General features: G+C 39.1%; 1 pseudogene across 1 annotated transcript in view; it reads left to right on the forward strand.

The window, feature by feature from the left end:
* The window catches only part of LOC307101071 (activated RNA polymerase II transcriptional coactivator p15-like), a 45,467-nt pseudogene extending 20,043 nt beyond the window's left edge, over positions 1-25,424 (forward strand). Inside the window, exons 2-3 of the transcript in view lie at positions 21,504-21,612; positions 24,979-25,424. The product of the transcript in view is annotated as an activated RNA polymerase II transcriptional coactivator p15-like (transcript). The remainder of the gene's footprint in view (positions 1-21,503; positions 21,613-24,978) is intronic.
* Positions 25,425-26,134: the final 710 nt, after the last annotated feature.

The following is a 26,134-nucleotide window of genomic DNA, read 5'->3' on the forward strand; positions in this document are numbered from 1 at the left end:
CTAGACAGAGTAATTTTTTTCTTTTTTTCTTAAATCTTTATTGTTGAAAGTATACATATGTCCCATTTTCCCCTCCATTGACCCATCTAGCCTTCCCTGCCTCACTGCCCCAGGCCCTCACCACACTCTTATCTGAATCCACTTGTATATATCTGCATACAAGTTCTCTGGTTGATCTCTTCAAATTAGAAATGCTGTCTTAATGATTTATTAAACACAGTTTTATTATATTCAGGTGTGACCCTTAGAATGCTCTAAATAGGTTAATATAGGTGGCTTTTCCTATGGTCTATTTCCACCCAAGAATTAGTGCTATTATTGATTTTTTGCCCAACAATGATGCAAAAGTGAAAGTGTATATATATACAAATATTATAACTTTATTGCCTTTTAAACAGTGTTGTATCTTAGTAATCTCATTTCAGCATCATTTAAAAAATATGTTTTTATTGCTTTCAGAGACAGGAAAGGAGAGGGAGAGAGGAATAGAAACATCAATGATGAAACAGAATCATTGATCGGTTGCCCCCTACTGGGGATTGAGTCTGAAACTCAAGCATATGCCCTGACCAGGAATCGAACTGTACCCTCGTGGTTCATAGGTCTATGCTCAACCAATGAGCCACACTGGCCCGGCTCAGCATCATTCATTAGTTGGCTGTATAAACATCTGTCTCTCAAGGCTTCTTGAACAAGCTTTGTCAGCTTGATAGTACCAACATTAATAAGTTAAATAATTATCTGATACACGATCACTATCTATAATAATAAAAGCATAATATGCAAATTAGACTGGACAGCCGAACAATCTTCCAGAGATCCTTCTGGACGACCTTCCTGATGAAGCTGGGGCTACGAGGGCCAAGCCCTTTACACGAATTTCGTGCATCAGGCCTCTAGTATATTTATATGAGATTTAGATGTTTCCTAAATTTTGGAATGTTTTTAGGCTCAAAGAAAAATTACAAAAGCTCCAGAGGTCCCATTTACCTTTCATCTACATTCTTCCAGTAATAACATTATAAATAACCATAGTACAATAGTCAAAACCAGGACATTAATATTAGTGTACAAATACTATTAACTGCAGACCATGTTCGTATTTCATCAGTTTTCAGTTTTTTACATGCCATCCTTTGTGTGTATTCTATGAAATTTTATCATACATACATTTATGGAACCACTGCCATCATTATAATAATGTGTTTCACCACCACAAAGGAACTCCCTCATAGCACCACTGATCTGTTCTCCATCACTCAATTTTGTTCTTTTCAGATTGTTATGTAGATGAAATCATTCCATATGTATTCTTTTGAGACTGGCTTTTTGCACTCAGCATAATTTTCTTGGAATTTATCCAAATTGTAGCAGGCATCAATAGCATGTTTCATTTTATTGTTGGGTAGTATTTTGTTCAAATAATATACCTTGGTTTGTTTATCCATTTACCCATTGAAGTATATTTGGGTTGTTTCCAGTTTTTTACTATTACTATAAATTAGGCTGTCATATCCATGTATTCATGTAGAGGGATTTGCATGAACACAAGTTCTTATTTCTCTAAGTTAAATACTCAGGAGTGGGATTTCTGGAAATTTGATAAATGCATGTTTAACTTAAAATGTTTTCTGGAGTGTTTGTACCATTTTTTGTTGTTGTTAATCCTCACCCGAGGATACTTTTCCCATTGATATTTTTAGAGAGTTGGAAGGGAAGGGAGGAGAGAGAGAGAGGGGGGGGGAGAGAGAGAGAGAGAGAGAGAGAGAGAGAGATCAATGTGAGAGAGACACATTGGTTGGTTGCCTCCCCCACACTCCCTGACCAGGGCCGGGATCAAACCTGCAACCCAAGCACATGCCCTTGACCTTAGGTGCACAGGCTGATGCTCAACCACTGAGAAACACTGGCCAGGGCTGTTTGTACCATTTTAAATTCCATAAGCAATGTAGGAGAGATCCAGTTGCTCCTCATCCTCCCCAGCATGCTACAGTAAGCAGTTCATGTCTCAGCAATTCTGGTAGCTGTAAAATCATATCTAGTTGGGGTTTTAAGTTACATCTAATTAATGGTTAATGATGTTGGACATCTTTTCATGTACTTATCTCACCTGTACATAGGGAAGAGTCTGATTAAGTGATTGCCTATTTTTAAATTAGGTTGCTTGTGTTCTTACTCTTAAGTTTTGAGAATCCTTTCTGTATTCTAAATATATGGTCTCTTGAGCCCATCCAATGAGTTTTTAAATTTCAGCTATTTTTCACATTTAAATCTCTATATGGCATCATCTGTTTCTTTGCTGAGACTATTTTTTCCATTGGTTTCCGGGGTATTTATGATTGCTTACTAGAGCATTCTTATAATATCTGATTTAAAGTTCTTGGCAGATAATTCTACCTTTGTTTTCTTGGCCTTGTTATCTCTTGTCTTTTCTCAATTGACTTGAGATTTTCCTGGTTCTTGGTAATTGCAGTTTGAATATTTGGAATGTTATACTCTGTGCCCCTGGTTGCTACTTAAATCTTTCTTCTCAGTTGGCAGTATTTAGGTTCAGAATGTACATCCATCTCTCATTTGTGGACTGTGGTTCAAATGGCAGTGTATATTCCAAAGCCTTTGCAGTGCTATTCTGGTCTGCCTTGTTCATCAGGCCAGAAAACCCTGCTTGCAACCTGGGTGGTATTCCACACCATAGTTCCCGTTATCAAAGCTTTAACTATTTTGATTGTGTTGGGTTTTATGAATGGGCCACTTGGGGAAGAGCCTCAGCTTCCTCCAGAAATGTACTAGTAAAGGATTCCTTTCTCTCTGTTTGTTCTTCTTGTAATCCTGCCTCGAGCTTTAGGCTGAAAAAGGAAGGGACTCCAAATCTCTGCTGTCACTTGCTTAGTGCAGGCCAGGGACAGTCAACAGGGATCCTCCCCATAGACCCCATGTTCCATTATCTACAAGAATTGCCCTTTTCATTCTAAACAGCTTACTTTATATGCCAAAACACTGCATACCAATGGTTTCTCTCTCTTTGTCTAATAATCCTTTCTCCTCAAAGCCACACTGGTACTACTGACTGCTTGAAGGCAGCCTCAAGATGTATAAGGAAGAGAGAGAACAGATTAATATTTTAAAATTTTATTGTATTTCTATAGGCCATGCTCAATGTAGATCGCCCGTTAGCTATGGGAGTGTATGCAGTGTATGTTTCGATTACTATGCTCAGCGTTGGCTGTATGTTTCCATTACTATTGACATATGCTTCTAGATGTTTGCTCTAATACGTACTTGCTGATTTTCACTCTAATGCTTTCTCTGCAGCTGAGTTGTGAAGTGTGTAGTCATAAAGTTTTAGTATCTTTACCCAGTAATAATGATGCTATTGAGGATTGCAATCAGATTTAGTATTTGAACACAAAAAAGTCACAGATGTGATTCATAAAAAGACTTAGTAGAAACAACAAGGATTTCACAGCTAAGCAACCTGTTTTCAAATCCTAGCTCTGCAACATAAATTTGAGGAAGGCTACTACTTCCTAATGGCCTGTTTTTCCCATTTAGGATGGGAGATGATCACAACAATAAAAGAGTGTGAGGCCTAGTTAACAATTACTAGAGTGACCATCAGGACACATCCATTCACTCTCTAATAGTCACAAAAAGCAGAAAATGATTATAGTATTTGGTAATAATGTAATATATATACATATATATATGTATATATGTATATATATATATATATATATATATATATATATATATATATATTAGAGAAATATGTTAATTAACTGGGATGCTGTAACGGGTCGACCTGACAGGAGGAGGTTGCGCATGCAGCGTCAGGGGTGGGGCGGCAGGGGCCTCCACGCACCTGCACTGGAGGAGGGCCTGATCAGCAGCATCCGCGGCTGCTTCAAGGGCTGAAGAGGGATGCGGGGCTGGACCGGCAGCGGCTGTGGCTGCTGCGGGGCCGGCGACTCAAGGGTGGGTGGCACCGCGCGATTTCGAATCACCCGCTGAGCTCCTAGTATTAAAAATAAAAGCCTAACTAGTGTGGCTCAGTGAATAGAGCATTGGCCCTCGGACTGAGAGTCCCGGGTTCAATTCTGGTCAAGGGCATGTACTTGGTTCGGGCTTGATCCCCATTAGGGGGCTTGCAGGAGGCAGCTGATCGATGTTTCTCTCTCATCGATGTTTCTAACTCTCTATCCCTTTCCCTTCCTCTCTGTAAAATCAATAAAAACATGTTTTAAAAAATAAAAGTGATGATCTAAACCAGGGAATCATTTCAAATCAAAAGGGGCTCTCCAATGCAACTCCTAACTTTACAAAGAGCAAATCTAAGGCTTGAGAGGGTTAAGTGACCTGTCAGGAGTATTTCATGTGTCCAGGAACAAATCTGGGACCAGCTGAGTCACCTCCTCAATCGCTTTGCACAGGCCTTGATAAGAAACTTAACCCCCTATGCACATAAGTATATGTGTTCTAAGATTTAAAATAATATGATTACTTTTCAGATTAATTCAGGTGCTCTATCTATCAGGTTGTAGGTCCCCCCTATCAACACTATTTGTATTATTCAGGGTTCTCCAGAGAAACAAAACCACTAGCGTGTGTGTGCGCGCGCACACACACACACACACACACACACACAATGAAGGAGAGAGAGGTGTGTTATTATGAGGAATTGGCTCACACAATTGTGGAAGCTGAGAAGTCTTTCAGGCCTTCAATGGATTGAATGATGCCCACCCACACTGGGGAGGGAATCTACTTTCCTTTGTCCACCAATTCAAATGTTAATCTCATCCAGAAACACCCTCACAGATACACCCAGAAATATTGTTTAATCTGGGCACCCTGTGGCCAGTCAAATTGACATGCAAAATTAAGCATCCCACCATCAAAATAGCTGAAACAGAAGAGGAGCTGAAATGGTAGCCTGGCGGGGGTGACTTGTGGCATATTCACTATTTGAAGAAAATTGGTCTTCAAAATAGAAGAAAGGAAAAAAACCAGGAAAATAGTGGTTTTGTGACTCCCCTTATCCCTCTGCTGGCTGGTGTGGCCAGGGAAAGATAGATCACATTTTCTTCAAAAGTTATTGTGTAACTCTGTTATTTTAAAAGGGAGCTTTAGAGAAATAAAGAAAGGTAGGAAAGCCCACTTGAGAGATGTGTAATTTGGGGAGAAAAAGAATGGTCTTTCTTTTGTGATTTGCTGCTGTTGGGGGTAACTTTAGACCATTTTATAATATTGACTAGTAAAATTTACTAATTCTTTTTTTTTCTGGAGACACTGTTAAATGGGTAGGTAAATGTCCTGAGTTGTATGAACTGTGACTTGAGTCCTGTACCCCAAAGACATATACAAGAAAATTATGTTTTTATTTTTCCCCTCAAAGCCCCAAATAACTACTTCTTCTATTCTTCAGGGGAGTATGCACCAGGGAGACTAATTCAATGACAAAAATGTGTTTGCACTTTTTTTTAATGTAATAAATTTCCCTTAGGTAGCTTAAGTGTTTACCACCTTAGGGCAGAAAATTTTTAGAATGAAGTATGTGACACACTGAAAAAGAAACAATTCCCTTTGGAAATGACATATACTGCCAACAAGTGTTGTCATTTTCAGCTTTTATCCTGAGAGTTGAAGGTACCTGAGTGAACGTCTCTTCTCCCCTGCACAGACTCCCTCTCCGCCCCACGGAGAGCATTAGCAGGTTCTGGCTCCTGACGATCATAATGAAGATAAAACATGTAGGAAGCAAAGAAATCGATGAATAAAGCCTTAATTTGCAGTTTCAATTCAACTCTCTGCACATCTCTGTGAGTCTCTCCACCTGCATCATTCCCGCAGGGCTTGTTACCCGCATCTCTAAACTAAGATGCATTCCAAAGTCTTCTTTCTCTGCAAGGGCCATGCAGATACTGATGGTCATCCTTTTTGTTATATGTTTACTGAATACCAGCTGAGTGGTTTCCATTGGAAAGTGTGAGTAGTCAAACCAGGTTAGTCCAACTTCTGAAACCATAACAGTAACCAAGCTTGCAGGAATATTATGAAACAGAAGTGTCTCCAGAGCTGTCTAGATACACAGACTGGTCTAGGAAAACACACACACACACACACACACACACACACACTGTCTATACAGACATGTATAAGCATATGTATAGACTAGATAAATATCCTATATAATAAAAGACTAATATGCAAATGACTGAATGGTGGAATGACCGGTCACTATAATGCGCACTGACCACCAGGGGGCAGACACTCAACATATGATCTTCCCCCTAGTGGTCAGTGTGCTCCCACAGGGGGAGCGCTGCTCAGCCAGAAGCCGAGCTCATGGCTGGCGAGCACAGTGGCAGTGGTGGGAGCCTCTCCCACCTCCGTGGCAATGCTAAGGATGTCCGACTGATGGCTTAGGCCCACTAAACCATCAGTCAGACATCCCCCAGGGCTCCTGGACTGTGAGAGGACACAGATCAGGCTGAGGGACGCCCCCTCCCCCACCCCTGTGCACAAATTTCATGCACTGGGCCTCTAGTAAATAGATAAAATGAAATGAGAGTTTTTTTGGCATAAACACACATACAAAGATTAAGGATTGAAAATTTGCATATCTCACAGAACATTTGCTGTACTAAAATATTCCAAACTAGTCGCTTGTAATCAAAGGAATACTTTTGTGTATATTTAAGGCCACCCAGCAAATACACCCCACTTACCCATCTGAGCTCACTAGATAAGAGAGGAATGAAGCAAATAGAAAACAAAACACCATCCCTTTAACACTTTATGGGAGGCTGCTGGTGGGTGAGGCACCTTTATACTTCCTAAAAATGAACCTCAGTGCTAGACTTTTCTATCCAGCCACAAACTATGCTGTGCACTTCAGGCCTCCCCAAGGGAGAGCTCTTGGAACCCAGAGAACTGGGTAAGAAATCTCTCTGGACATTAATATGTGTAACTATATTTGCTTGAAGGTTCCCTATATACCAAAGCCTATGGTAATCACTATATGTAAAGCAACTAGTTCATAAAAGATGTAGAATACTGATATTGTCTTCATTTACTCATGAAGAAACTGTGGCATCTAAAAGTTAAGTAATTTGCCTGAAGTTAGCTTATTATAAATAAGCAAACTAAGGCTCAGAGTTTAAGTAACTTGCTCAAAGTCACAAAGCTCAGTGTCAAATGTAGGGATACTATAATCAGCAACCCAATCTGTTTCACTAGGTGACACTGCCATGCAAAGAAATGCAATAGGCTTTGTTTAAATGTTTACCTGATGAAAGCCCCTAGAGAAAACTGCCTTTATCAGGGCCTTCTGAAGGGCAGCAGGTATATTTTATATCACAAGACCCTACACTAATGGCTCCCTGGAGTAGGAGAGGCCCCTGACACAATGGTGACGATCCATGGACTATATAGTTGACTATAATTTGTGAGGCTTATATCAAGAAAGATGAGGTCAGTTAATTGGAGTTTTCTGAAGAATTGAAACAAAGGAACTGACAGACTGGAATTTAGGTGGTCTGAGTCATTATTACAGAGAATTCCCTGATGTTGAGCAAAATTCCTGAAGCCATAATAATTACCAAGAAACTTCAAAAAAGAAGGTGAACTTTAGAAACTATCAAGTGATTCTGTTTTATATATATACTAGAGGCCTGATGCATAGATTCGTGCATAGGTGGGGTCCCTCAGCCTGGCCTGTGCCCTCTTGCAATCTGGGACCCCTCGGGGGATGTCAGATAGCTGGTTTCAGCCCGATCACTGCAGGCCCGATCCAGATAGGAGGGAGCCCAATTTCCACAGGCCCAATCCAGACAGGAGGGAGCCCGATCCTGTGCATTGAGCGTTTGTCCCCTGGTAGCCAGTGCACGTCATAGCGACCAGTCACTGGTCGTTTGGTTGTTTGGTCACTTAGGCTTTTACATATATAGACTACAGGCCTGGTGCATGAATTCATGCACAGGTGGGGTCCCTTGGCCTGGCTGGCAATCAGGGCTGATTGGAGGGTCCAGCCAGTTTGGTGGGGGGACCACAGGAGGTTGTCCAACTGGGGGGAGGGACCACAGGAGGTTGGCCATCCGGGCCACCCCCACCCCCAGATTGGGGCCAATAGGGGTGCTGGCCAGCTGCGGGGAGGGACCACCGGAGGTTGGCTGGCTGGCTGGGGGGAGGGACCATGGGAGGTTGGCCAGCCACGGGAGTTTGGCTGTGGGAGCACACTGACCACCAGGGGGCAGCTCCTTCATTGAGCGTCAGCCCCCTGGTGGTCAGTGCACGTCATAGCAACTGGTCGACCAGTCATTTGGTCATTTGGTCATTCAGTCGTTCGGTTACTTAGATTTTTATATATATAGATTGTATTTAAATATAGAACTTTATGTTCACTAATTTATTTACTTGTTTTAGCAAATAAATTAACAAGTGCTATAATACTAAAAAGTTATATAACTAAAATTGACAAGTTATTTTTAAAGTTAGATCTTTAATTTTACCATTATGATAAATTATATGACTTAATAGAATAATATTTAAAACCTACCATTTTTCATTGGCCATGAAATTAGGTTAAATATGTGCCTTAGAATCTTTAAAATGTAAAGAAAAAAAATACCTCATTTTTTCTCCCTGAAAGTATGGATGTTACTTAACAAGCATCATTAAGGAAGCAGTTATAAACTAGAATAATTTAACTTCTTTTTTCAGGCACTAAATTGCTCTTTAAAAATGGCAATTGGTAAGTTAAATAAAAATTCATATCAGCTTGCCCTTTTCATAGCTGTCTATCAATATTTGTCAACTTTTATAAAATAAAATTATTTTGGCATTTCTCTAGCATATCATATATCAATGATTATCCAAATTTGATAACTCTACATAGAAACTTAGAAAGAAAAAACTATATGCTTGAACAATCATCATTATCAATAATAATTGGGGAAAACAAAAAGGAAAAGAAATTATTTCAAAATTCAGTAAATAAAAAAGCAATAATGATGTTATGGATAGGTGGGATGAGAAAATTAGATTTAGTGTATTAAAATTTAGGAAATATTTTTTATAATGTTAGCTTGGAAGCTGGGAAGATACCATTAATACTCATGAATTTTAATAAACTTTTTTTTTGAAATTCTAAAGTTCATGTAACAACAGTTAATATTTTAGTTTTATAAATGGAACTATTTATGGGAAAATACTTCACATTTTCTGCCACAATTTTGACTGTGAACTTTTAGAAGAGCTTTTAAATACCAAGGATTTCTGATAGCCTTGGTTTACATAGGGAAATTCTTTCTTCATTATGTAGCTTCAAAAATAGCCATTTAGTTTTCTCTCCTTTGGTTTAGTGGATATCTAGAAAGGACACTCAGAGATTTCTGGCTAATGCTTTTAAAATAAACAACCCCCTGAAAGTGCACTCACCCAAAAGAATACAATGAGACATATGCAAATGAGCATTTTGTCTTCAGTTATGTATAGGAAAGTATTTTATTAAATTATTGAATTAGTAACTATGGCTATTTCAGAAAAGTAGTAAATCCATATTTTATAACTGAGGGCTCTTTAAGAAAAAGATGGTTTTTCAAAGAGTCAATAAAATAGGACAATAGCTACAACTTTAATCAAAATACCATATGTAGATGATTATTAAAAACTTTCAACCTTAAACAGATTATTAAAATATATTCCACATTTTAAGAAATTAAAAAATAAATAAATAAATGCAACTAGATAGGATTACAAACATAAATCTGTGTACCTAACCAGAATATAAGGAGTAGAAATAAAACTGTGGATACCTTAGGAAACACTATATTCATTAGTTCCCTCTTATGTATGGTTTCACTTTCCTTCCATGGTTTCAGGTACCTGCTGTCAACTGCAATCTGGAAATACTAAATGGAAAAGTCCAGAAATAAACATTTCATAAGTTTTACATTTTCTGCAGTTCTGAATAGTACAAAATCTCATGCCATCCTGCTCTGTGGGCCCAGGACATGAATCACCCCTTTGTCCAGCCTATTGGTGCTATATACACTACACACCCATTCATCACCTAGTAGCTGCCTGGGACATCAGATTGACATATTCTTCATTTTGTTTTTTATGATACTTTTGAAACATGGGGTTCAGGGTGAAGATTCTTCTTCCGTGGGTCCTTGCCCTACAAAGTTTGAAGAATAAACTCGTGGACTAAAGGCTTCTTTAATAAAAATGTGGAAGTTTATTGGAAGTATATACAAACTTCCTGGGAGAGTTCCCCAAAGGGGAACCCCCCTGGAGAGGCGTCCCCAAATAGAAAAAACCTGCCCTCTTGCTCTAATGGGAAAAATAAAAAAAATCTAAAAATCTGTCTCATGCCCCTTTGTCTCGGTTTATATATGCTGCAGTTCTTTGTCTGAACCTGACCCTTTCTAATTGGACCCTTCCTTAATTTAGGACCCCTGTGCTTTCCTCATTGGTCATTCTGCTACATAGTGTCAGTTTTAAAGTCCAAAGAACACGTGGTGCCCCTTAACTTGCAACATTCCTCTAGCCCCTGTGAATGTATTCCTTCCTCTTCCCTTATCCTGTGGCAGTTCTTTATCCTCTGTGAAAATATGTCTCCCTCTTCCTGGTATCTTGTGACTTTTCTTTATCCTCTGTGAAAGCATTCTGGCATCCTGGAGTTATTTCTGCTCTTCACATACGCATTCCTCTCCTATGGACCCTCTTCATTCCCTAACACTGCCTGTCCTGTCTCTAAAATTCACCATTGAAATCTTGAAAAATTTTAAATCCATATTTTAATTTTTCTCTGCTAATATATTGTCATCCAAAACTTAATTTTTCTTATAATGGACTGATTTTTAGTATTATCTTGTCCAATTCTATTTGATATTAAATTATAATCACTAGAGAATGGGGGCTAGGGTGCACATTAAAAGCACCTTGAATTAAGTACTACTATTAGAATACTCAAATAAAATATCACTTACATGTTAATATTTTTTCTTTGAACAAACTAAAAAAATTCTAACTCCTAATAAGTTTTAAAAAAATAACTGATGAAACAAAGAATGATATTTGGGATAGTCACAGTAATAGGTTGTCATGGATAATGACATACAATAGTCAATATAATTTAATTGGTGAAGTGTACAGTGTTAAAAAGACCTAAGGCTTTTAACTTAATTAACATTAAGGAATAAATTCCTTGTAGAAGATGCATTGGAAATAACATGTCTGATTTGGTGGACTGTTTAAATAACTAGCTGGTGTCTATTTTTGTGAGTAAGTGACAAAATGACAAGTTTGTTAGACAGCCACTAACTTAAACTGCTACCCACCTACACACTGGGGAGAACTGTTTGCTTTTCTTGAACAGCTATTTCAATTCATTTTAATAGAATAATTAAGTATGCAAACACCAAATATTTGTGAGGTTTCAATATGAACTGATTGCTGGACTCTGGCCCTTTTATTAATGTCCAGTTAAATAATACAGAAAATCACAGAGGATATTATTTGTATAGATTTTAGCCTAGTAAATAAGTTCTAATTAATTTAAGTGGGGAAATCCTTCATTCCTGGTTTTTATTTAAAAATAAACAAGAAGAAACAGTCTTAAAGTACAGTGACAATTTTAGATGCCCTCAGTTCACATAACTGATAAACCAACTCTCTATCCAGGCAAAGAGAATGAATTATTTTTCTGGGGAAAATTGGACAATTGCATTACCAATGGGTCATAAACTAATGCAGACCAGAAGGATAATTAGGAATAAGTCACTTAAACCACACAGGGGTTGTTTCCCTGGAATGAGATTTTTATCAGTGCCCATGCATTTTTGTCTCATGTCTTGTTCTCTTGTTTTATTGTATCTTGCACTTAACACAAAAACACAGAGGATCGGTCTTGCCTATCCAACCAATGGCAGATCCAGCCACGTCTCTGCTTTCTGTGTTCCATCTTCTCTATGTGCCTCTGAGAGATAATGCAGACACTTCCTGGAGCAGAGTTATCTTTAATTAGGGGCAAGAGAGGAAGAAAATTCTTCATTTTGACTTCAAGTCCAATGTTTTTTTTCTAATTTACCTTTTATACTTTTTACACTATGCTTTTATAGACTGATATTTCGATCCCCATTTTTTCTTCTCATAATTATTCTTAGTTGTTCAGAACCTGGAAGGGAAGAGGAATGCTCAGTTGAAAATAATCTCCAACAATTTACAGTCAACTAGTCACCCACTTAGTGTGAAGGGTGGAAAAGATTAAAGCAAAATGATAATAGCTAATAGCCAACAGATTCAACTTTGTTTTTTACTCTTTCTGAGACCTCATTTCCTCTTCTATGTTTTGAATGTATATGCCATTCCCAAGCCTCACTATTCTACTTGCCTTCATTTAATTCTTAAAATTTTCATGATTATATCTGTAACTAGAGGCCCGGTGCATGAAATTCGTGCACCGGGGGGCTGGGGAGGGGTCTCTCAGCCCAGCCTGCACCCTCTCACAATCTGGGACACTTCGGGGGATGTCCAACTCGCAATTCGGGACCTCTGGCCCCTAACCGCTCACCTGCCTGCCTGCCTGCTGCACCCCTAACCAGTCTGCCTGCCTGCCTGATCGGCCCTAACCGCCTCTGCCTGCCTGCCTGATCTCCCCTAACCACTCTGCCTGCCTGCTTGATCACCCCTAACTGCTTGCCTGCCTGCCTGATCACCCCTAATCATCTCTACCTGCCTGTCTTATTGCCCCTAACTGCTCACCTGCCTGCCTGATCTCCCCTAACCACTCTGCCTGCCTGCCTGATCACCCCTAACCACCTCTGCCTCGGCCCCCATCGCTGCAGCTTTGTCCGGAAGGATGTCTGGAATGACATCCGGAAGGTTGTTTGGCTGTCTGGTCTAATTAGCATATTACGCTTTTATTATTATAGATAAGAAGGAATTTAATAAGAGCAGAGAAAACGCTGCCAGGCCCAGGGTAAGCTGCCCCACACTGGCATATTGGTTACTTTGAATTAAAGTTACTTAAGAAGCGCCAGGTTATAAAGAACACTCTGACTTCTCTCTCAAGGTCCCCCTAAAAGAAGGAGCTAAATCTGCCAGGTGAAAGGTGCCCTCCCTGTACCTGGAAACACCCTTATTACTAGTGTTAAGGAGTCCAGAGCCAAAGAGCTTGTCTAAGCAAACCTGCTGTCTCTTCTTGCTGCCCACACCCAAACTTTGTTTCGATACCTCACTAATGAATACTTACATCTTGCTTGGATGCCTTTGTAAAGAGTATTAACATTTTGTCCTGTCAGTTCCTCACAACTGTATTGTTTCATTGTCTAAAAAGTATAAAGCACCTGGTTGGTTTATCATTTCTCTGAGAATCATTCATGATTCTCCCATGTGCACACATTCAATTGTTTTTGCTCCTGTTAATCTGGTTTTATGTAAATTTTATTATTAGTCCAGCTGTCAGAACTTAAGAATGGTAAACTGGGTTGGGGGTGGGTAGGTGATGCTCTCCCTCCCCAGTAATACCAACCATTTAAAACTGCCAATTTGGGGCTATTATAAATGAAGCTGCTGTAAATAGTCATGTGCAGGTTTTTGTGTAAACATAAGTTTTCAACTCATTTGTGTAAATACCTAAAAATATAATCTCTGGATCACATAGTAAGACTATATTTAGTTTTGTAAAACAAAGGTGTATCTAAGCTATTATCTCTGAGAGGAGTGTTTCGTTGGGAAGAGGAATATGTTTTAGTGCAAGAAAGTAACACTGATTATTAGGGCTGCTTTATCCTTAAGATAGCTCTACCTTTGACTAGAGGGGTGATTTCATTCTAGCTTCAGAGTTTGTGTTGCTTATTGATTAATGAAACTCAGTTGTCACCTTTTACTTTGAAATTAAGAAAGTAAGAGACATTTGATTATCCCAACCCATATTCTGTTGCTAAGGGCCCTAGCCAAAATTTTCATGTTAATTTCCAGGGGACTTCTATTTTTAGCATTAATTCTTCTGAGTTTTTGTTACTTTTGAACTCTCCATTTTACTTGTTTCTTACAGCCCTTGACTATCATTTTCCCTCTATTCTTCACTTACATGAATTCAATCTCTTTACAAGGTTCCATACACACACACACACACACACACACACACACACACACTCGCACACCCAGAAAGTACTTGTGACAGGAATGTATTTTACTAAAGGTTTGAGGAAAACAGAGTGATTTCCTAGCATAGGGTTGCTGATCCCTTTTTCTTTCAAGACTCTAAGAATCCACCTTTTTGTTAACCCCCACCTTTAGGTTCCTTCATAGATACTCATATCACTTTATTATATAGGACAATTTAGTTCTCTAAAATGCACTTGGCAAAACTCCAAGCATAATTTTGCATGTCTAAAGACTCAATGCCTTTGCTAAAACAATGGGTTATTTATGCCCATCCTTCTTTCATAGCATGGAAGAGCTGGCAGAGACTTCCACATTTCACCTTTTTCTTTTCTCTAATCTCTGTCTGAATAAAGGGGAGTAATATGAAGATTTCTTTTCCTTTTAATGTGAAATATGTTATCCCTTTAGAGGGGTTAAGTAGTAATAATTAGTTTGATTTTTAAATATTATTTTCTCCTAATATCTAAATATCTGAAGATCTGAAGATTTTTCCAAATTGCTTTCCATAATCATGGCCAAACTTTTCCATCAATGTTTGAAATTTTACTGTAGTTGAAACTTATTCTAAAATATCTTCCATTAAGTTAAGTAGTGAATAATAAAGCAATCACAGGGATATAATGTGTTGAGCAGTGCTAGACTCTTGTTCTGAGAATTGCACATTTTCTCTTTCTGAAACCCATCACACACACACACACTCCATCCGAAAAGTTTAGAGGGCTTTCAAACTATGCATTCTAAAAAGCAAAACTATTCATATGATTTGTCATTAAGATTATCAGTTAATGCTATTAGTTTTCATTAGAATGTTTACTAATAGCTCAGGAGACTACTACACTCATACACACACCTATTTCTAAAATGTGGATTTGACAGACAAGGACCAGCCTACAAAAGCAGAAAGAACTTGTTGTATAGTATATAATATGTGAGGAACAGAAAATGAGTTTCCTACGTGGAAAAGATCATGTATCAGGGTGCTTAGCTTGCTGAAGTTAACCTGCATTCTCTAGCTTAATGTCCTCACTAACCTCATCACCTACTGTGTCCTATCTTCCTTCCTGTTCACCGTCCTTTCCTTGAGCTTGCTCTGTTACTCTCCTCACAGGATCTTTGCAGATGCTGATCTTCTTACCAACGCAATTACCCCTCCTCCAACACTTCACCCAGCATTTTCAATGGCTTTTTCTTTTTTAATATATCTATCTCTATTTTTAAAAAAATCTTTATTGTTGCAAATATTACATATGTCCTCTTTTTCCCCCCCACCCACCTCTTCTAGCCTGCCTCTAACCCCCATCCCCACCTCAGACCTTCACCACCCTATTGTCTGTGTCCATGGGTTAAGCATATATGCATACAAGTTCTTTGGTTGGTCTCTTCCCACCCACCCACCTTCCCCTGCCTTCCCTCTGAGATTCCACAGTCTGTTCCATGCTTCTATGTCTCTCAATTATATCATAATCACAGATATATTCCTAACTTTCTATCTAAATTAGATCTCCCATTTATATTTCTTTTTAAAGAAAATCTTATTTGTTTTCTTTATACCACTTGCTATAATTTTAAATTATATACTAATTTATTTGCTTTCTTGTTTCATGCTGTCCTTTTCACTAGATGCTTTGACCCATGAAGGTGGAGACCATGATCACCATTGTTGCCACAGGTCCTAACACTGTTAATTGTCTGTGTAAGTAATTATTGAGTAAATGAACAGGGAATAAAACAAACAAACAAATAAACAAACAAAAACTATGGGAAAAGGCTACAAATAATAATATGCATCTGCTGTGCTTGAAAAATACACACTATATTTGTATACTGTTGATTAAGCCTTGTGCTGTTCTTAAAAAATCTATACTAATAAAAGGGTAATATGCTAATTAGACTGGGAGACCTTCCGAGAGACCTTCTGGACATCCTTCTGGACAAAGCCATGGTGGCAGGGCCGAGGTAGAGGAGATTAGAGGCAATCAGGCCAGGAAGGAAGGGCAGTTGGGGATGATCAGGCCGCTGAAGGGGGCCAGTTGGGGGCGATCAGGCTGGCAGGGGAGGCAGTTGGGGGTGAGCCGGCCAGCAGGGGGGAGGCAGTTGGGGGCAAGCAGGCTGGCGGGGGGGGGGGGGGCGGGGGCAGTGGGGCAATCAAGCTGGTAGGGGGTGCAGTTGGGGGCGATCAGGCCAGGAGGCAGAGTGGTTAGGGGTGATCTGGCAGGCAGGCAGGTGAGCGGTTAGGAGCCAGCTGTCCCAGATTGCAAGAGGGATGTCCGGCTGCCGGTTATTCCCCAAGGAGTCCCAGATTGGAGAGGGTGCAGGCCGGGCTGAGGGATGCCCTCCCCCCGCCCCATGCATGAATTACATGCACTGGGCCACTAGTCTATATATATAAAAGTCATCTATATATAAAAGCCAAGTGACAGGAATGACCAGGATGACCAGAACAACTGGAATGACTGGTCATAGCTATGATGTGCACTGCAGTGGACCAACTGGCCCGATCGGGGACAGAGCTGGCCGGCCAACCTCCCGCGGCCCCTCCCCTCAGGAAGCCCCATCCCCAATTAACCCCCACCCCTGATTGGGGGCAGGACAGTGAGCCAATCTCCCGCATCCCCTCCCACCGGCCGGACCCACCCATGCACGAATTCATGCACCGGGCCTCTAGTCCATATATATATATATATATATATATATATATATATATATATATAAAACCCTAATATGCAAATAGACTGAAAAGCAGAACAACTGAACAACCAGTCGCTATGACGTGCGCTGACCACCAGGGGGCACGTGTGGAACATGGTGAGTGTCAGCCGCAGTGGGATGGTGGAGCAGTGAGTGGGGGCTCCAGACCAAGGCGGGGTGCCAGTCGCTGTCATCAGGGTGAGCCTCTAGTGGTTACTGAAAAATTGTTGCTGGTGCTAGAGCCTCCATTCGCACCTGCTGCCATCACCTGGCATCGGCCCCGATCACTTGGTGCCATCAGTGGGTGTGAGCATCAGCTGCCATCCCCAATCACCCCTCAGGGGTTCTCCACCTCCCCCTGCTCCTGCGGGGTGATTGGAGCCGGCAGCCACCTCTCGCATCCACTGCTGGCAATGGCCCCACTTGCACCCACTGCTGGCGCCCGGCGCCAGTTCCAATTGCTTGGCACCATCAGTGGGTGTGAGCGGCGGCTGCTGGCCCTGATCGCCCCTCAGGGCTTCTTCACCTCCCCCTGCTCCTGAGGGGTGATCTGGGCAGTAGCTGCCGCTCACACCCACTGCTGGTGCTGGCCCCAATCACTTCGCGCCATCAGTGGGTGCGAACGGGGCTGGCATCATCAGCACATGGGAGCGACGGTGACAGCAGGAGTGGGGCTGCTGGTAGACAGGGGACCAGTGGCAATAGCAGGAAGGGCCGGGCTGGGGCACAGATGATGGGCTGAGACCCGCCCCTATGCCCACTGGATCCTTGCAGCCCTCAGTTCCTTTTAAAGTGCACAAATTCGTGCACTGGGCCCCTAGTACATTATATTTGTCCAGAGGAGTTTTAGTTCAGTAACTTATAGATATAAGAGAAACTTTGCTAAAAGGTGAGATAATTATCTATCATTTTCGAAAATACAAAATTTGAGCTTATTTCTGGCTGCAAAGTTCACTCCACTGCTGCATCCTAGTCAGAATGTGCTGTACTGGTTCTGTACTGGATGGGTGGGTTCTTAAAGACACCCTTCATGTAGCATTAGTTCATGCCCTTCAACAATTGTGCCTAGCAACCTCTGCTGGAGAATAAGCCATAAGAAAATTGTGTAGCATTCCTCATAACATGACTCGAGGCTAGATTGTTAAATAATGTTGTGAGGGGAAAGGTCTCCATGTAAAAGATGTTAACTTACTTTAAACAGAGTTGTTACTCAAAAATAATTATTTCATATGGAACGTTAAGGTTCCAACAGAAGCTTTGCACATATTGATTAGGTGTCATCATCTGTCCTGTTAGCATTTTTAACTTAATTTAGCGCTCATCATTTGACATTGCAATAGACATTATTTAAGTAAGATGACGAGAATGTATACAGTTCTAGATATTCTTTTGGTGGTTTTATGCTTATGCAATGCAATAACAACTAAATTATTCTCATTTAGAATGCATTGATTTTCTGTCTTTGGGCAACTCTAATTACCTTCAAGATAAGAGACACGCACACCTACTTTCACACTGAATGCACACCTCTTCACAGTTTATGCTGCTTTCAAATGCCTCCTTCGTAAACCAATATCTTATTTTAACTCTGGGAATTTAAATCAAGCACATTAAGCAGTTGTAAGTAATGAGTTACCTGCACAAAGGAGCCACACTGTGAAGTTTGGGCAACAAATCACTCTGACATTTAAAAAGCAATTCAGTGAAAACATAGCACATAAAAGGAAGAGACCCTGAGATATGAGTTTTTTCATATTTTTCCAGATGTAATTTTTAAAAATCTTCTTTTAGTTACCCAAAAAGGAATGTCATCCATAATCCTCTGATTTCACAGGTAACTCTTCCAACCCTTTGCCATATAAATTTTTAACTCCTATATTCCAAAATTCTTCACCTTCACATTAACAGGAATGTTCACACATTGAAAGAGTTTGTCACTGATGTATATTTATTTTAAATCTTGGGCATTAAACTTTTACAATCAATGCTTATAAAATGAACACATCATGGGCGTGATATGCATATTTCTGATTATTACTGATAATATAGCATATGCCTTTTTAAATCTTTACCTGAAGATATGTTTTTATTGTTTTGAGAAAGAGAGGGAGAGAAAGAGGAGGGAGGGAGGGAGAGAGAGAGAAAAAAAGAGAGAGAGGGAGAGAGAAAGAAACATCAATGTGAGAGAGAAACATAGATTGGTTGCCTTCCATATGTGCCCAGACCAGGGATTGAACCTGCAACCTGGGTATGTGCCCTGACCAGGATCAAACCCTCAACCTTTTGGTGTATAAAATGAAACTCCAACCAACTGAGCCAACCAGGTAGGGCTGGCATATGTCTTTTTATGTTTATTAGATATATGTATATTTATCATATATGTTTCATACTTCTGTAAAATGCCTATTCATCTTTTGCCCTGTTTCCTGGTTGTGGGTTTTTTTGTGTATGTTTTTTTTGAGAGGGGGGTGAGAGGGAGGGGTGTGTCTTTTGAACATTGATTTTTCTTTGTTTACAGTGACTCTAATATTTAAAAGTTTTTAATTTTAGTGAACTAAAATGTAGTAATTATTTTGTTGTTGATACTAATGTGTCTTGTTTAAGAAATTGTTTCATACTACAAGTTAAGAAATATACTAATGTACTTGCTTCTAAAAGTTTTAAATTTCTAATTTTGAAATGCAAGATACTAATCCATTTAAACTTCCATTTTCATGATGGTGTGAAGCAGAGATTTATTTTGTTTTTCTTTCTTATGGATAACTATTAATTCAAGCTCATTTGTTGAATAATCCAACTCCTAAACTTGATCTTGCTACATCCTCTCTGTCTTCTGACAAAATTCCAAATAGGCATTATCTGCTTCTAGATTTTTTATTTTGTTTTATGCTGTTGATTTTTCTGTCATTGTGTCAATAACATGCACTTTGTTTGCTTTTAAGACCTATCTATAAGTCCCTATATTTTGTAGAGCAAACCCTTTCTCTTTTTATTTTCTTCCTCATCTTTTTTTTAAAGTCTTGGCTAATTTTAGCAACTTGGTCTTTAATACAATTTTTAAAGTCAATTTATCAAGTCCTATTAATAATCCTACTAGAACATAAATATTTCATCAATTTAATAGATACATTTTTGGAAAGTGGCATCTTCAAATTATTCTCTTATTCTCTATAAGTGTAGGCTACTTCTTCACCTGTTTATTGTCCTTCAGTAAAGAATTTCAGTTTGGCCCTTCACAATAAAGGATTCTGAATATTTAGTCAATTAGTATAGAAGAACATGAGCTCTTGGAAAACACTCTGACCCTGTGATCAAATTGCAAACAGGCAGAAATTATACTGAAAACAGGGAAACGAAAGTTTTCTTTAAAGAACCAAAGTAAAGCTCTTAAGGATGCTTAGGAGCACTGCTAATTTTTTCTTTCAAGGAGTGTCAGTTGAGGGAACATAAACATAGATTTAAAAATAGCTCTCATTTATCCACTGCAAAGCAGGACGGTTGCAGCCTGGATAACTAAAATACACAGATGTGTGAATGGACTCCAAACTATGGAACTCACATAAAGCTATTTTTTATACAGAAATATAATCTTGGAGTCATGGAAACAGCGACAGATGCAACATTCTGCTGTCGGATGCAGCATTCTGCCACTTAACGTTACCCATAGACAATTACCAAAGATTATTATTTCCGATCACCTTCTGCACCAGAACATTTACCAGAGCTAACAAATAGCAGAACTGACTAACTTGAAATTATCCTTCTGTTCCTCTCCTAATCTTCTTGATTTGAACAATTGAATCGTCTAAATATAGGCAGAAAAAAAAAAAGATTAGACTTCAATTGGAAAGCAGCTAGATAATTATCTGATTTGGCGTATTAAAGTTTCCTTAACTGAACCACCCCAGAAAATCAGTAATATTGGCAATGGATTCCATAATTTCCCCAAATGTATAGAAATGTTTTGTAAACTGTAGTAAAACCATATTCTCTCTTTATCCAGAGAATACAAAATCAACCATCTAATCAATACCTCTTATATCAGGTATAAATTACATCTGTAAAATATGCCTTCCTAAATTTCCATCTGTAAATTCTACTCAACTTTTAAGACCCAACTAAATGCAATATTCTGCTTACCTAGTCACCACAATAAAATGTAATTTATTTTCTTCCTTAATCCCCATACCACGTTATACCTATTACAACACCAATAACATTTTACTTGTTCCTATAATAATTTTTGGGTTGTCTCATTTTCCACATCTACTGTTAAGGGCAGAGAAACTATTGATAATATTTAAAAAAATTTATCTTTATTATTGAAAATACTACATATGTCCCTTTTATCCCCCCCCCCCCACTGACTCCCTCCATCCCCCCAGGGCAACTGCATTATTGTCTGTGTCCATGGGTTATGCATATATGCATCTAAGCTGTAATATTTTTATGACATTTTCATACACTCCGTGAAATGTAATATCTGTCTTATAGCATAACACCATAAATATTTGGTCAGTCTGTTAAATACTAAAGTATCATGAGAAAGCAGTTGCCTCTCTCATGTGGCCCAATACGATGATTTGCATATCTACCTTCAATATTTATATCACTAGAATGTGAATTATTGACACTACCAGGAAGAGCAAACTAGGATTGGCACTGACTGCGGAGGGCCAGTTGGAACTGGACATTGCATTGCCACAAGCTCGGTCTGTCTCTATGGCCTTCATACTGAGAGAGTTGCAGGTAGCCCCCCAATCCTAATCTTCATGGCATAGAGAGCAACACTTTGGCTAAACCTTAGACATTTTTATATCATGAAACTTTATCAGTAGCATTTGGTGTTTTCATCCAAATGTGAAAAAAAGTCTTGAAAAATAACAGTGGAGAACTAATGTACTACAAAAGACTGGACCCAGTTGATTTAGGATATAAGTAATTCTTTTTAAAATAATTAATTTTCATTATGTTGCTTAATAAAAACTAACATTTATTTTTTATTTTTTAAATATATTTTTATTGATTTCGAAGAGGAAGTGAGAGGAAGAGATAGAAACATCAATGATGAGAGAGAATCATTGATCGGCTGCCTCCTACACACCCCCTACTGGGGATCGAGCCTGCGACCCAGGCATGTGCCCTGGACGGGAATCAAACCATGACCTCCTGGTTCATATGTTGATGCTCAACCACTGAGCCACACCAGCTGGGCAAAAACAAACATTTAGATATCTTGAAAATGACATATTGATGGTATGATATTAAGTTAAATATATTCCAGGATATTAAGTTCATTTTTGTAAATTTGGGGAATAAATGCTTATGTCAACCCTAACAGATTCTTTAGACCCCTGCTGGTCCTCCTTAAAATCCATTGGTGACAATAATCATTAATCAAAATTTATATATACTTGTAGATTTCAAGTATATTCATTCAACAAAAATGGCTCCTTTGTGGCAGGCACCATGGTTCCAGATTTTATAAATAGAAAATTAAGAAAAACTTTTCATTTCATGACTCAAATTCAGGTTAATGAGAAAAAGAAATACTTCATTAATATAAACTAAAACCCAGGATTAAATCAGAAATTATTCATGTTTTTAATACAATTCCACAAACATATTTTTTTCTTTTCCCCTGATAATAATGTGGCCAAGCTTATCTAATTATAAACAATTGGTATTTTTGCTCCATATTTAATGATGGCTTCATGAAATTAAAGGAAATAAAAGTCAGCAATATAAGCAGTTATTTGAATAAAAGAGCAGTTACTGGAGCTGCTGAGCCCTTCACTTAACAATATACTAGAAGTAAATATGTTTTCGTTTCCCAATGCTACCTTTGCATTAGCCCTTGAATCAGAGCACCATACACAGTCCACGAACTAATAGCATAATCCATTACATGATTGCTGTGAATGCAACTTTCTTTACTGATGGCTCAAATTAATGTGTTTAATCACTGTAGGCAACTGTTACCAGTCTGCCAAGAGTAATGTGCTTTTTCAAGTTATATTAAAAGTTGGAATGGTAGAAGGACTAGACTATAATTTATATTTGAATCAAAACTATTAATGAGCCCTGATGGTGCGGCTCAGTGGTTGATTCCTGGTCAGAACGTATGCTTGGGTTGCAAGCTTGATCACCAGTACGGGGCTTGCAGGAGGCAGTTTCTCTCTCATGGGGGTTTCTCCCTCTCCCTTCCTCTCTCTCTAAAAGTCAATAAAAACATGCATATTTTTAAAAATTATTAACGATAGTAAATATTTTTAAATTAAGTGATATGCTATGTTACCCAAGGTATGTAGGGATGGGGGCTGTGAGGCATGATCAAGCCTGAACTTATGCATAAAATCACCCCACAGAATGAGACCAGGAACTGATGGTTTCCTAAAACTGATGTTGTCTATAGTAAATTTGGAATCTATATGGCAAAGCATCACTAGTCAGATTAAGTTTTGTATCATTTATTACTATCATGTATTCTTATTTTGTTCTTATCAAATTTTCTAAATCTAGTTAGAGGCCTGTTTCCTGACTTCTGTTTTTGTAATCTAGAATAACAGAAGGCAGTTTGTCCAATTAAATGTTTTTCTTCTCTGATCCAGATTAAAATTAGTTTCTATAAGGTTTATGTAACTTCTCAAGGTAAAAGGTTACTGAACTTTCTAGGAAGACCTTACCTAGGAAATTGTCATTTATTTCCTAATACAGTATTCTTACTGTTTATATGAAAGAAACTTGTTAAAGAATCTAGTTTTCAGGACTTTCACACTTCTAGTCATTAATCCATGTAAAAGGAGGAGGGAGTAAAACAGGGGTAATTTTTGTTTCTGAATGAAATGGGTCCTCTTGGTCTAGAAACAAATTAGAGGACATTAAGAGCTTGTGGAGTAGTTAATGAATACGAATTAAGTGGATAAATTCACTTCCAACAGTGGAAAGAGTATGAGATTTGGAGCTGGACAGACCTCCTAACTCTGCCACCTGCTGTCTGAGAAACTGAGTTTTACTTACTTTCCTAGAACACAGAGTTCTATAGAAAAAGCAGTCATTGCATTTGTTCTAAAAGGTACTGGAAGGTCAAGGGGAAGTAAAACTGAGGAGCTGATATCTAAGCTGGACCTACTATGTGTCATGCCATGTGTACTTTGGGACTTACTAAATTCTCAAAGCAAAATTGAGATAATTTTGAAAGGAAGGTGTGTGCAAAGGAAATAAAAATAATTTCTACTGTTTTATGGAACTACAACTAATTTTTTAAAAGTTAGCATGTCTGGGTATCTATACTAATAAAAGGGTAATATGCTAATTAGACCAGATAGACCGATGTCTTCCGGAAGTCCTTCTGGACAAAGCCACAGTGGCTGGGCCGAGGCAGAGGTGGTTAGGGGCAGGCAGGCAGAGCGGTTAGTGGCAATCTGGCTGGCAGGGGAGCAGTTAGTGGCATCAGGAAGGCAGGCAGAGGTGGCTAGAGTTGATCCGATCAAGCAGGCAGGCAGAGGGGTTAGGGGTGATCAGGCAGGTGGGGAGAACAGTTAGGGATGATCAGGCAGGCGGCAGGTGAGCAGTTAGGAGCCAGCAGTCCCAGATTGCGAGAGGGATGTCCGACTGCTGGTTTAGGCCCGATGGACATCCCCCAATGGGTCCCGGATTGGAGAGGGTGCAGGTTGGGCTGAGGGATCCCCCACCCCCAAATTTCGTGCACTGGGCCTCTAGTACAGTGGTCGGCAAACTGCAGCTCGTGAGCCACATGCGGCTCGCGAGCCGTGGTTTGCCACTCTGTTGACTAATGAGTTTGCTGACCACTGGAATAAGGGCTTAATCACAAGGAACAACAAGAGCCTGTAATTACTGGAATCGAGAGTCTAGGTCAGTAGTCGGCAAACTCATTAGTCAACAGAGCGGCAAACCAGAGCGGCAAACCGCGGCTCACGAGCCGCATGTGGCTCGCGAGCCGCAGTTTGCCGACCACTGCTCTAGTAGAATATAATATAGAAAGGAAGGTATCTAAAAATAAAGATATAGAAGTTGAAAGGAGCCATCCATCAGTTTGGATGAAAAACTAAGGAGTGGGTACATGGCGAGTGAGCACAGGGCCTTGGTTTCAAGAGCCGAGCACTCCCTAAATCTAAGGAGCTTGTTTCTTCAAACTCTTCTGGCAGCTATTCTGACAGTGAAGTTGATAAAAAGTTAAAGAAGAAAAAGCAAGTTACTTCATAAAAACCTATAAAGAAGCAAAATACTTGAAACTTCAAGAGCCCTGTCATCTTCTAAGCAGAGCAGCAGCAGCAGATATAATGTTTCAGATTGGGAAGATGAGGTCCATCAGCACTGGGGACTTTAAAGGGACAGTCCTAACTGATATGAAAGAATATCGGATGGATCCAGAAGGTGAAATGAAACCAGGAAGAAAAGGTATTTCTTTAAATCCTGAGCAATGGAGCCAGCTGAAGGAATAGATTTCTGACATTGATGATGCAGTAAGAAAACTAAAGTCAGAGCCCTATAAAACCTGTACTGTTCTAGTTGTTTTGATCTTTTTACATTGGTTTTGATTTTTTTTAACATTGTTTTCCAAGCTATTGTATATTTGGATTGCAGAACAATTTTTAAGAATATTTTTTAATGTGCATTATTGAAAATGTTCTGAGTGAAGCCAATTGTCAACTTTATTAAGGGGGGGATTGCTTTGTGCTCACCCCCTTAGTGTAAAACAAAATCAAGCAATACAATCTTAACTATTGAGGCCTTCTTTGATCAGAAAAGTTGGTACTATTTAAGGCCAAAAGTTAACAGTTTATAGACCTTTTCATTTCATCTTGGCTTTTACATTCCAAAACATTTATATTGTATTGAATTTATATACTTTTAATTTGTGAAATTCATAGTTGATTTGTTTTCTTCCAAACAAATGCTTAGGCTTTGATTTTCCACCCCAGTGATCCTTCACGTTCCCCTTCTAATCTTTACTTCCTTTTCCTTGAATAACTTGTCATGTTAAGTTTTCATTTCACTATTTGCTCTTCTTTCTTGAATATATTTTGCTAATCTGGAAAGTCAGTGAAACAAGTCGGAATGTTAGTTATCTCAATAAGATACTTGTAATTAAAATATTATATGAGAACTACAATCACTAATTGGACTGTATTAAATATTAGGAGATACAGTTTGATAAACAACACGGCTTGTCTGAAAACTCTGAGCAAGTAAGTGTATGTCATTACCTGTAGTGTTCTGTGTAGGAGTTATCTTATTGCTTAGTCTG

The sequence above is a fragment of the Cnephaeus nilssonii genome (assembly GCF_951640355.1).
Source record: "Cnephaeus nilssonii genome assembly, chromosome: 6".
Lineage (NCBI taxonomy): Eukaryota > Metazoa > Chordata > Mammalia > Chiroptera > Vespertilionidae > Cnephaeus > Cnephaeus nilssonii.